A 13933-nucleotide genomic window follows, 5' to 3' on the forward strand; every position below is an offset into this window, starting at 1 on the left:
TGTGTATACACCCCTAGTGGGATTCCTCATTGTTTGTCCAGTGCATGGCTCCAATCCCTTTTTGGTTGAGCACTGAGATCCATCCTTTGTTCCTGTTCCGTCGTTATGATTTACCTTGCATATCTCCATTCTTGTTTGACTTCCTGGTGTATGCGCGTACCTGCATTGGTATAGACACACAAAATCTACATGGGTGCCTTGTGCAACGTATGACATATTGAGGCACTTGTGTAGTTATGATGAGTCACTATCAGACAGTTTCACTATTCGGTCCAGTGTTTATGGTATGTTTTACTGGAAATTACTGTTCCTGTGAACATTATTATGGATATGTATGAGCGTGTGTTATTTCTCAAATTGTTCCATATATCGTTGAGCGCTTTGTGACAGTAGTGTGATGTATTCAGCATTTATGTATCTTGTTTGACCTTGCATGGGATGGCACGGTGTGATGAAAATTTTCCATGACGTGTGGGAGGTTTTATGTGACACACTATCAATGATATGTGTACTTTGGCATGGTGTTAGTGGCATACTCCGTCTTCGATGTGTTCCTTTTGTACAGACCAGATTGAATTAGTTTAAGTTCTAAGGGATGCACACAATGTAGCACTTCCAAGGACAAGTTCTCAGGGTGGTTTGGTGAGCACAGATGATTGTCTCTGTCATCATTGATTGGCACCTGGTATGTGTCAGAGCTGCGTGCACTCCACAGGGGTTGGGTTTTAGGTGAAAAATTGTGCCACAAGCTGGGTACAGGCAGCCTCACACATGCTGCCACAATGACCCTGCACACTACTATTGGGGCATATAGCAGCTCACAACCAGAGTGATCAAGAGAGCGGAAACGTGACTTCAACACTCTGAATGTGCGCTCCAATAAGGCCCAAGTTGCAATATGTGTTGCGTTGTATATTACCTTGGGTGGTGTCGCAGGGATCCGTATTGGCGTCATCATGTAGGCGTTCAGAGGGTAGGCACTGTCCCCTGCAAATGTTTGACATTGGTGTGTATTTGTGTGTGTGTGACATGCATGCATGTGCACTGGCATTTCTACTCACCAATGATCCATGTGTTGCCATGCCTCCCAGCTTCCAGGTTCCAGGGCCCGGTGTAGGGTGACATTCTGTATATAAAACTATCATGGATGGACCCTGGATAATTTGCATATACAGAAGTAATGATACCCTTGGCATCACATGCAACCTGCACGTTGATGGAATTCTAGTGCTTGCGATAGATGTGCTCTGTAGCCGTAGGAGGACATAGAGCCAACTATGTGCAATCAATGGCACCAATCAATGGCACCAAGCACTTTAGGGACGTGCGCCACCCCTTAAAAGTACTGGACCATGGCCTGCCTTTCTCCAGGTGTTCTGGGCATGTCGATGTGCCTGTTGACTGAGGGGCGTGCAGTCATTATTGCCAACAGCTGGTGTAGGCAGCGTGACTGCGTGGGCTGTGAAATGCCCCAACTCTGGCAGTTGTCTGCTGAAATTATCCACTGGCCAAGAAATGCAGTACATTGAGCACCTTTTCCAAGGGGCTCAGTGTATGGGAGCACAGGGTGGGTGAAGTAAGGTCACCTTCCCACTCCATGACCAGGTCTAATATTATATGAGGTGGAAACCTATACTTGGTATAAACCTGGTCATCAGGCATCCCAAAAAGGCTGGTCATGGGTAGAAAAATCTGGGCCCTGGCCATCGTACAATCACTGCTGCGCAAATTGGTACATTCATCGTAACTGTATACGCACGTGTGTTGTTCACGCAGCCTTTTTTATGTATTTGTTTTAGTGCGTGGTAACGCTTACGCCAGCTTTCGCATGGCAGACGTGTTTCTGTATTTGCATATCTTTTTCCAAGCGCCGGAGAGGCCTGTTCAATTCCATGAATACCGGTTGTTAGTGTGTGCATGGGTTTAGCTAGGATTTTACTGTGGTACTTCCCTCGTTACACCCAAATTTTCGCTTGATGTTCCCCATTCCACATGTTCCTCCTCCTGTGATTGCGCAAGACGGTACGCCCCTTTGCTGGAAGGCTCGCGCAAGGCGTTTGTAGTGTCCCAGTGACGTGTTGGACCCGCGCGGATTCCTCGCAAGTCTCTGGTAAGGCCCGCGCAATGTGTTCCATGAATCGACAAACGGGCGCTTACGCGCGTTTTCACGCTCAAGTCCCCCTTTTTCAGTACTATTAATTCCATGAATCGGGCCCTTGGACACTCCACCCCTTCCCCTGGATTTCAGCAAACTAAAAATGTGTTTGTGGGTTTGTGCTTAGCGAAGCGGTGTTCCTTATACAATTTCACACCGTTTCACCAATCAGCACCACATTTTGCATAGATACCTGTTAGGAGCGTCTGGACATTACATTTGGACATCCAACCCTTTCCCCCCGGATTTCAGCAAAAGTAAAAAAATTAATTGTGGATTTGTGGCCTGTCGACGAAGACATAAATCATGTTCATATGGTAGGGACACAAAAAATGGATGAGAGGTGAAAGGTGAAAGCAGGTAGTATTCCAGAAGTTTCAAATTGTTTGCTGCATCAGGGGAAATTACTTTTCCAGAGGATTTATGCAAGGTGGTCTTTGCCGACTAAGCCGTAAACCATGCTCACCGAGAAGGGAAAGAAAACATTTTGTTTCTCAACTGGTCCTGACACGAGGAACTAAACTCGAGGACCTTGAAAACTATGTTTCAAGGCCCTAGGATGCACTATTTCCAACATATTTGCACTGCAATGCACCGCAACGAACTGCACCATGCCAATATCATTCATTTTCAAGAATAAATAACGTATCATCATGTCTGACCACAGAACCCGTTTGGAGAACAAGCACACTTGCTAGTTCTGTATATTTTTGTACAGTTTCCTCACTCACTTAAGCTGAAAATTCAAACATCACTCATTTCTCACCTATATGTGCTTGTATCACATATAATGGAGGGCAATCCTGGTGAGCTAAAAGCCCCTGAAATTGGATGTGTAAATTAGTCCAAAGCAATGTATCTATTACTTTTGGGTGTTCCGTTCAGCTGGATTGTCACACAATATACTTCAGTCATTGCTACATTTTGCCCAGTGGATTTAGTTATCTCTGCATGTTTATGTAAATTAGTTTTCCAGTGGCAGTCTTATGATTGCACTAACATATTGATAACTCAGACCCAGAATCAACCAGGGTTTCTATCGAGTGTGATTCTTTGTGAGTGGGGAATGAGACCAGCCATAGTCAGTAGCATATTTGTATGGATTTTCCATTTGGTTTCTCTCTCTAAAGCAGTCTGTTTCTGTATGCCTAAACTTGGACTGCTCTCTGGGCTTATGGCAATGTCTCCCCCCCCTGTTAGTTCCCTCTCTATTGTGGCTGTTATTCTTTGTTTAATGTTCAGGGTATTTTTTCTCTCTAGTGTGGGAAGCTAATGGCGGTGTGTCCACCACCCCTTCTCTCTTAAACGACACCTCTTCCCCTGAGAGTCTCCCTTGAAAGTATATAGAACACTGGGTATTCCAACATTTTGGATGCGCTGCCATATCTAATAGTTAAAACAACTTGATAGCACAAAGTCCTCATGCACAATCAATGTGCAATATATGTTACAAATAACACGTGAGTGAAAATTGCGGAATTTAATGTTCTTCGCATCCAGTATGAAATATCAAATGACAGAGTGATGTGCCAACACGTGTTTCAACCTCTCTCGGTTTTCTTCAAGGCAAAACTCTGTTCCACAGTTATTGTGTACAATTTTTCAGTGCATATAAGTACCCCCATTTATAAACCAGGGTACATGAAAAATCCCTTGAAAGTATACCTCTTTGTCTGGCTTGCTTTCATTTTTATCCTATGTTGTGTCTCCACAGGCCTTCTGCCCAGATGATCTATGTCCAGTGATTGTTAAGTAGATGCCACTATGTCCCCAAATCCTGGCCTCCTTTTTTGCTCTTAAAGGAGGGATAGTTGAATATAAACCTCTAGACATGAGAGCTTTAATTTTAATGAAGGTAGAATTATGCCTACAATCATTTCATAATATTTGAGGTTATAGATAAGTCTGAATGTATAGCTCATGCAGCCCCTTGTGTCCCCATAATAACTTCTAATATTGATGACAAAGATGTGATGGACAGGGCTCCTAGAAGCTGAAAGTACAACCTACTGCAAACCCAGCTGTCAAAGCTTACAGAGGGTGATATGATAGAATATGGCATTCATAACGTGCCTGTACACGTGTTCCTAGACGCAAAGTATGTACTCAGAAGTTAGAAACAAGGATAAAGCCCCATGTCTCTGTTGTGGTGTAACTTATGGACAGGCAACTTTTAACAGTCCCAGGTTTTCTGAATATCACTTAGGTAGGGTCTCCTTTTTTGATGGACAAGGCCTCAAAGTCCTTTGTATTTTTACTGTGATCCACAGTTGTATTCAGATACGTGTCACAATTTGCTATGTATATTTTAACCTCTGATATCAAACCTGTCCACTGACACTTATGAAGAAGCAGCTGTGGGGTTGCAAATCCTAAAATCACTAAAACCACAAAGCAAGGGTTGTGCGAGTAGTAGCTAGTAACTGTTCTCTGCTTGTTTTATTTGGTATTAATTGCAGATTGGGATCCCTCACATTTATAGCAATTATGACTACTGCTTTGTTTTTCTCACTGTCATACATGTAGTTGCATGGGCAGGGTATCCAAACATGCTTCTTTAATCACTTCATCAATTGCAGTAATTGATCAAGTCATGGATGCCACTGTCTTGTTCACTGCATGTTCTTTTGTATGTTTCTCTGAAAAGCATTACCAGTGCTATGAACATGCACTTGTGTGTGTGTGCATCACCTATAACAAAGGGTGTGTCTGTTTATTGTCACATATTTGTTTCTAGCTCTTTCTTGCATAGACACTTTTGTGCATATTGTCTCTGCAATCATTCTGAATCCACCATTGTAAATAGATGTTGTAATTGTTGTAATACAATGTAATCTGAAAGTGAGACAGCCAAAGTGGGCTACTTTGAATCTGCCTGGCGCACAGCCAGAAGTAACCCATGCAATTCAACAGTCTGAGATGAGGTATCTGCTAAATATAAAGGGGTCGATTCATGGAATTAATGTGTGCTGAAAATTCCCGTGCAGAGGTGCCAAAATGTGCAAATCGCAGTAAAAGTGCGAAAATCACAGTGCAAGTGCGAAAATCGCAGTAAAACCAGCGCACAGCGATTCATGGAAGTCCGTGCGCGAGAAAAATAATGGATGTGCGCTAAAAATATGCGCCGCGCACGCCGGCGCACAGTTCATCCAACAGCGTGCGCCATGGCCACTGCGAAATCGCACATAGCGCGGCGCACATCACAAAAGTAGGCGGAACATGGGGCATAACACTCGGAATGGGGAACAACGCGTGAAAATATGGGCGTCACGGGGGAAGTACAGGAGGCAAGTGTGCGGAACGCCCACACGCTCGCCTACAACCCGTATTCATGGAATCGAATAGGGAAAACCAGCGCACGGTCAAAGACGCGCACAGGGCCAAACAAGTACGCCACAAGAAAGCAGGCGGTAGCGCCCCTGCGACTGAAAAAAATGTGCGCCAAAATGTGCGCTAACAAAAAGCACCCATGTACAGCCATGATGAATGGCCCATACAGTGGCCCTCTAGGACAAATGAGGTGCAAAGGGGCACTGACAAACACAGACACCCGCTGTGTGAAAAATAGCCTGTGCGTGTGTTCCTGGGTGCGTGGGAAGTTCCACACGCGATTAGCCTGGGTATGTGTACTTCGGGTTGCGCGGGAAGTTCCACACGCGATTAGCGTGGGTACGTGTACTACGGGTGCGCGGGAAGTTCCACACGCGATTGGCCTGGGTAGGTGGGGGTGCGTGGGAAGTTCCACACGCGATTGGCCTGGGTACGTGTAGTACGGGGTGCGTGGGAAGTTCCACACGCGATTGGCCTGGGTACGTGTATTCCGAGGTGCGCGGAAGATTCACACGAGACTTCTGCAGGGTACGTGTATTTCGGTGGTGCCGGGGAATGCTACATGTGATTTGGCCATGTGGGTCCCCCCAGGTGTTCCCTCTACACCCTCCACGGCCCCTGCAGACAGCCCATACCACAGGGTACTACCCTGCACCCCTGTTCATGTCCCCCAGGCAACCCATCCACCATGGCCATGCCCACCAGCCAACCCACATGTCACCTTGCACTACTGATCACCAACAAATGTCTCCCACCACCCCCACCCCCCAGCCACCAGGGGCAGCCTTCACCATGCCCCCACTCATGTCTCCCACCACCGCCACCCCCCAGCAGTGCAGGGGCAGCCTCCACCAGGCCCCAACTCATGTCTCCCACCACCCCCACCCCCCAGCCACCAGGGGCAGCCTCCACCAGGCCCCCACTCATGTCCCCTATTACCCCCACCCCCCAGCAGTGCAGGGGCAGCCTCCACCAGGCCCCCACTCATGCCCAACTCATGTCTCCCACCACCCCCACCCCCAGCCACCAGGGGCAGCCTCCACCAGGCCCAAACTCATGTCTCCCACCACCCCCACCCCCCAGCCTCCAGGGGCAGCCTCCACCAGGCCCCCACTCATGTCTCCCACCACCCCCAGCCCCCAGCAGTGCAGGGGCAGCCTCCACCAGGCCCCCACTCATGTCCCAATGCACCCCCACCCCCCAACAGTGCAGGGGCAGCCTCCACGAGGCCCCCACTCATGTCTCCCACCACCCCACCCCCCAGCAGTGCAGGGGCAGCCTCCACCAGGCCCCCACTCATGTCTCCCACCACCCCGACCCCCCAGCCACCAGGGGCAGCCTCCACCAGGCCCCCACTCATGTCTCCCACCACCCCCACCCCCCAGCCACCAGGGGCAGCCTCCACAAGGCCCCCACTCATGTCCCCTATTACCCCCACCCCCCAGCAGTGCAGGGGCAGACTCCACCAAACCCCCACTCATGTCCAACTCATGTCTCCCACCAACCCCCCCCAGCCACCAGGGGCAGCCTCCACCAGGCTCCCACTCATGTCTCCCACCACCCCCACCCCTGTCCCCTATTACCCCTCCACCAGGCCCCCACCCATGTCTCCCACCACCCCCACCCCCCAGCAGTGCAGGGGCAGCCTCCACCAGGCCCACACTCATGTCTCCCATCACCCCCACCCCCCAGCCACCAGGGACAGCCTCCACCAGGCCCCCACCCATGTCTACCACCACCCCTACCCCCCAGCCACAAGGGGCAGCCTCCACCAGCCCCCCACTCATGTCTCCATGCACCCCCAACCCCCAGCAGTGAAGGGGCAGCCTCCACCAGGCCCCCACTCATGTCCAACTCATGTCTCCCACCCCCCACCCCCCAGCCTCCAGGGGCAGCCTCCACCAGGCCCCCACTCATGTCTCCCACCACCCCCAGCCCCCAGCAGTGCAGAAGCAGTCTCCACCAGGCCCCCACTCATGTCCCCATGCACCCCACCCCCCAACAGTGCAGGGGCAGCCTCCATGAGGCCCCCACTCATGTCTCCCACCACCCCACCCCCCAGCAGTGCAGGGGCAGTCTCCACCAGGCCCCCACTCATGTCTCCCACCACCCCGACCCCCCAGCCACCAGGGGCAGCCTCCACCAGGCCCCCACTCATGTCTCCCACCATCCCCACCCCCAGCCACCAGGGGCAGCCTCCACAAGGCCCCCACTCATGTCCCCTATTACCCCCACCCCCCAGCAGTGCAGAGGCAGACTCCACCAAACCCCCACTCATGTCCAACTCATGTCTCCCACCAACCCCCCCAGCCACCAGGGGCAGCCTCCACCAGGCCCCCACTCATGTCTCCCCCCACCCCCACCCCCCAGCCACCAGGGACAGCCTCAACCAGGCCCACACTCATGTCTCCCATCACCCCCACCCCCCAGCCACCAGGGACAGCCTCCACCAGGCCCCCACTCATGTCACCATGCACCCCCAACCCCCAGCAGTGCAGGGGCAGCCTCCACCAGGCCCCCACTCATGTCCAACTCATGTCTCCCACCCCCCCACCCCCCAGCCTCCAGGGGCAGCCTCCACCAGGCCCCCACTCATGTCTCCCACCACCCCCACCCCCCAGCAGTGCAGGGGCAGCCTCCACCAGGCCCCCACTCATGTCTCCCACCACCCCCACCCCCCAGCAGTGCAGGAGCAGCCTCCACCAGGCCCCCACTCATGTCTCCCACCACCCCACCCCCCAGCCACCAGGGGCAGCCTCCACCAGGCCCCCACTCATGTCTCCTACCACCCCCACCCCCCAGCCACCAGGGGCAGCCTCCACCAGGCCCCCACTCATGTCCCCTATTACCCCCACCCCCCAGCAGTGCAGGGGGAGCCTCCACCAGGCCCCCACTCATGTCCAACTCATGTCTCCCACCACCCCCACCCCCCAGCCACCAGGGGCAGCCTCCACGAGGCCCCCACTCATGTCTCCCACCACCCCCACCCCCCAGCAGTGCAGGGGCAGCCTCCACCAGGCCCCCACTCATGTCTACCACCACCCCATCCCCCAGCAGTGCAGGGACAGACTCCACCAGGCCCCCACTAGTGTCTCCCACCACCCCCACCCCCCAGCAGTGCAGGGGCAGCCTCCACCAGGCCCCAGTCATGTCTCCCACCCCCACCCCCAGCCACCAGGGGAAGACTCCACCAGGCCCCCACTCATGTCTCCCACCACCCCCACCCCCCAGCTACCAGGGGCAGCCTCCACCAGGCCCCCACTCATGTCTCCCTATTACCCCCACCCCCCAGCAGTGCAGGGGCAGCCTCCACCAGGCCCCCACTCATGTCCAACTCATGTCTCCCACCACCCCCCAGCCACCAGGGGCAGCCTCCACCAGGCCCTCACTCATGTCTCCCACCACCCCCACCCCCCAGCCACCAGGAGCAGCCTCTACCAGGCCCCCACTCATATCTCCCACCACCCCCACCCCCCAGCAGTGCAGGGGCAGCCTCCACCAGGCCCCCATTCATGTCTCCATGCCCCCCCACCCCCCAGCAGTGAAGGGGCAGCCTCCACCATGCCCCACTCATGTCTCCCACCACCCCCACCCCCGAGCAGTGCAGGGGCAGCCTCCACCAGGCCCTCACTCATGTCTCCCACCACCCCCACCCCCCAGCCACCAGGGGCAGCCTCCACCAGGCCCCCACTCATGTGTCCCACCACCCCCACCCCCCAGCCACCAGGGGCAGCCTCCACCAGGCCCCCACTCATGTCCCCTATTACCCCCACGCCCCAGCAGTGCAAGGGCAGCCTCCACCAGGCCTGCACTCATGTCCAACTCATGTCTCCCACCATCCCTACCCCCCAGCCACCAGGGGCAGCCTCCAACAGGCCCCCACTCATGTCTCCCACCACCCCCACCCCCCAGCAGTGCAGGGGCAGCCTCCACCAGGCCCCCACCCATGTCTCCCACCACCCCCACCCCCCAGCAGTGCAGGGGCAGCCTCCACCAGGCCCACACTCATGTCTCCCATCACCCCAACACCCCAGCAACCAGGGGCAGCCTCCACCAGGCCCCCACCGATGTCTACCACCACCCCCACCCCCTAGCCACCAGGGCAGCCTCCACCAGGCCTCCACTCATGTCCCTATGCACACCCACCCCCCAGCAGTGCAGGGGCAGCCTCCACCAGGCCCCCACTCATGTCCAACTCATGTCTCCCACCACCCCCACACCCCATCCACCAGGGACAGCCTCCACCAGGCCCCCACTCATGTCTCCCACCACCCCCACCCCCCAGCAGTGCAGGGGTGCCTCCACCAGGACCCCACTCATGTCTCCCACCACCCCCACCCCCCAGCCACCAGGGGAGCCTCCACCAGGCCCCCACTCATGTCCAACTCATGTCTCCCACCACCCCCACCCTCCAGCCACCAGGGGCAGCCTCCACCAGGCGCCCACTCATGTCTGACACCACCCCCACCCCCCAGCCACCAGGGGCAGCCTCCTCCAGGCCCCCACTCATGTCTACCACCACCCCCACCCCCCAGCAGTGCAGGGGCAGCCTCCACCAGGCCCCCACTCATGTCTCCCACCACCCCCACCCCCCAGCAGTGCAGGGCCAGCCTCCACCAGGCCCCCACTAATGTCTCCCACCACCCCCACCCCCCAGCAGTGCAGGGGCAGCCTCCACCAGGCCCCCACTCATGTCTCCCACCACCCCCACCCCCAGCCACCAGGGGCAGCCTCCACCAGGCCCCCACTCATGTCTCCCACCACCCCCACCCCCCAGCAGTGCAGGGGCAGCCTCCACCAGGCCCCCACCCATGTCTCCCACCACCCCCACCCCCCAGCAGTGCAGGGGCAGCCTCCACCAGGCCCACACTCAGGTCTCCCATCACCCCCACCCCCCAGCCACCAGGGACAGCCTCCACCAGGCCCCCACCCATGTCTACCACCACCCCCACCCCCCAGCCACCAGGGGCAGCCTCCACCAGCCCCCCACTCATGTCTCCATGCACCCCCAACCCCCAGCAGTGAAGGGGCAGCCTCCACCAGGCCCCCACTCATGTCCAACTCATGTCTCCCACCCCCCCACCCCCCAGCCTCCAGGGGCAGCCTCCACCAGGCCCCCACTCAGGTCTCCCACCACCCCCAGCCCCCAGCAGTGCAGAGGCAGCCTCCACCAGGCCCCCACTCATGTCCCCATGCACCCCACCCCCCAACAGTGCAGGGGCAGCCTCCATGAGTCCCCCACTCATGTCTCCCACCACCCCACCCCCCAGCAGTGCAGGGACAGTCTCCACCAGGCCCCCACTCATGTCTCCCACCACCCCGACCCCCCAGCCACCAGGGGCAGCCTCCACCAGGCCCCCACTCATGTCTCCCACCATCCCCACCCCCAGCCACCAGGGGCAGCCTCCACAAGGCCCCCACTCATGTCCCCTATTACCCCCACCCCCCAGCAGTGCAGGGGCAGACTCCACCAAACCCCCACTCATGTCCAACTCATGTCTCCCACCAACCCCCCCCAGCCACCAGGGGCAGCCTCCACCAGGCCCCCACTCATGTCTCCCCCCACCCCCACCCCCCAGCCACCAGGGACAGCCTCAACCAGGCCCACACTCATGTCTCCCATCACCCCCACCCCCCAGCCACCAGGGGCAGCCTCCACCAGGCCCCCACTCATGTCACCATGCACCCCCAACCCCCAGCAGTGCAGGGGCAGCCTCCACCAGGCCCCCACTCATGTCTCCCACCACCCCCACCCCCCAGCAGTGCAGGGGCAGCCTCCACCAGGCCCCCACTCATGTCTCCCACCACCCCACCCCCCAGCCACCAGGGGCAGCCTCCACCAGGCCCCCACTCATGTCTCCTACCACCCCCACCCCCCAGCCACCAGGGGCAGCCTCCACCAGGCCCCCACTCATGTCCCCTATTACCCCCACCCCCCAGCAGTGCAGGGGCAGCCTCCACCAGGCCCCCACTCATGTCCAACTCATGTCTCCCACCACCCCCACCCCCTAGCCACCAGGGGCAGCCTCCACGAGGCCCAAACTCATGTCTCCCACCACCCCCACCCCCCAGCAGTGCAGGGGCAGCCTCCACCAGGCCCCCACTCATGTCTACCACCACCCCATCCCCCAGCAGTGCAGGGACAGCCTCCACCAGGCCCCCACTCGTGTCTCCCACCACCCCCACCCCCCAGCAGTGCAGGGGCAGCCTCCACCAGGCCCCCAGTCATGTCTCCCACCCCCACCCCCAGCCACAAGGGGCAGCCTCCACCAGGCCCCCACTCATGTCTCCCACCACCCCCAACCCCCAGCTACCAGGGGCAGCCTCCACCAGGCCCCCACTCATGTCCCCTATTACCCCCACCCCCCAGCAGTGCAGGGGCAGCCTCCACCAGGCCCCCACTCATGTCCAACTCATGTCTCCCACCACCCCCCAGCCACCAGGGGCAGCCTTCACCAGGCCCTCACTCATGTCTCCCACCACCCCCACCCCCCAGCCACCAGGAGCAGCCTCTACCAGGCCCCCACTCATATCTCCCACCACCCCCACCCCCCAGCAGTGCAGGGGCAGCCTCCACCAGGCCCCCACTCATGTCTCCATGCCCCCCCACCCCCCAGCAGTGCAGGGGCAGCCTCCACCAGGCCCCACTCATGTCTCCCACCACCCCCACCCCTGAGCAGTGCAGGGGCAGCCTCCACCAGGCCCTCACTCATGTCTCCCACCACCCCCACCCCCCAGCCACCAGGGGCAGCCTCCACCAGGCCCCCACTCATGTCTCCCACCACCCCCACCCCCCAGCCACCAGGGACAGCCTCCACCAGGCCCCCACTCATGTCCCCTATTACCCCCACGCCCCAGCAGTGCAAGGGCAGCCTCCACCAGGCCTGCACTCATGTCCAACTCATGTCTCCCACCATCCCTACCCCCCAGCCACCAGGGGCAGCCTCCAACAGGCCCCCACTCATGTCTCCCACCCCCACCCCCAGCCACCAGGGGCAGCCTCCACCAGGCCCCCACTCATGTCTCCCACCACCCCCACCCCCCAGCAGTGCAGGGCCAGCCTCCACCAGGCCCCCACTAATGTCTCCCACCACCCCCACCCCCCAGCAGTGCAGGGGCAGCCTCCACCAGGCCCCACTCATGTCTCCCACCACCCCCACCCCCCAGCCACCAGGGGCAGCCTCCACCAGGCCCCCACTCATGTATCCCACAACCCCCACCCCCCAGCAGTGCAGGGGCAGCCTCTACCAGGCCCCCACTCATGCCCCCATGCACCCCCACCCCCCAGCAGTGCAGGGGCATCTTCCACCAGGCCCCCACTCATGTCTACCACCACCCCCACCCCCCAGCCACCAGGGGCAGCCTCCACCAGGCCCCCACTCATGTCCCCTATTACCCCCACGCCCCAGCAGTGCAAGGGCAGCCTCCACCAGGCCTGCACTCATGTCCAACTCATGTCTCCCACCATCCCTACCCCCCAGCCACCAGGGGCAGCCTCCACCAGGCCCCCACTCGTTTCTCCCACCACCCCCACCCCCCAGCAGTGCAGGGGCAGCCTCCACCAGGCCCCCAGTCATGTCTCCCACCCCCACCCCCAGCCACCAGGGGCAGCCTCCACCAGGCCCCCACTCATGTCTCCCACCACCCCCACCCCCCAGCTACCAGGGGCAGCCTCCACCAGGCCCCCACTCATGTCCCCTATTACCCCCACCCCCCAGCAGTGCAGGGGCAGCCTCCACCAGGCCCCCACTCATGTCGAACTCATGTCTCCCACCACCCCCCAGCCACCAGGGGCAGCCTCCACCAGGCCCTCACTCATGTCTCCCACCACCCCCACCCCCCAGCCACCAGGAGCAGCCCCTACCAGGCCCCCAATCATATCTCCCACCACCCCCACCCCCCAGCAGTGCAGGGGCAGCCTCCACCAGGCCCCCACTCATGTCTCCCACCACCCCCACCCCCCAGCCACCAGGGGCAGCCTCCACCAGGCCCCCACTCATGTCTCCCACAACCCCCACCCCCCAGCAGTGCAGGGGCAGCCTCTACCAGGCCCCCACTCATGCCCCCATGCACCCCCACCCCCCAGCAGTGCAGGGGCAGCCTCCACCAGGCCCCCACTCATGTCTCCATGCCCCCCCACCCCCCAGCAGTGCAGGGGCAGCCTCCACCAGGCCCCACTCATGTCTCCCACCACCCCCACCCCCGAGCAGTGCAGGGGCAGCCTCCACCAGGCCCTCACTCATGTCTCCCACCACCCCCACCCCTCAGCCACCAGGGGCAGCCTCCACCAGGCCCCCACTCATGTCTCCCACCACCCCCACCCCCCAGCCACCAGGGGCAGCCTCCACCAGGCCCCCACTCATGTCCCCTATTACCCCCACGCCCCAGCAGTGCAGGGGCAGCCTCCACCAGGCCCCCACTCATGTCGAACTCATGTCTCCCACCACC

Source organism: Ambystoma mexicanum, chromosome 5q, assembly GCF_040938575.1.
Source record: "Ambystoma mexicanum isolate Mex_15411 chromosome 5q, UKY_AmexF1_1, whole genome shotgun sequence".
Taxonomy (NCBI): domain Eukaryota; kingdom Metazoa; phylum Chordata; class Amphibia; order Caudata; family Ambystomatidae; genus Ambystoma; species Ambystoma mexicanum.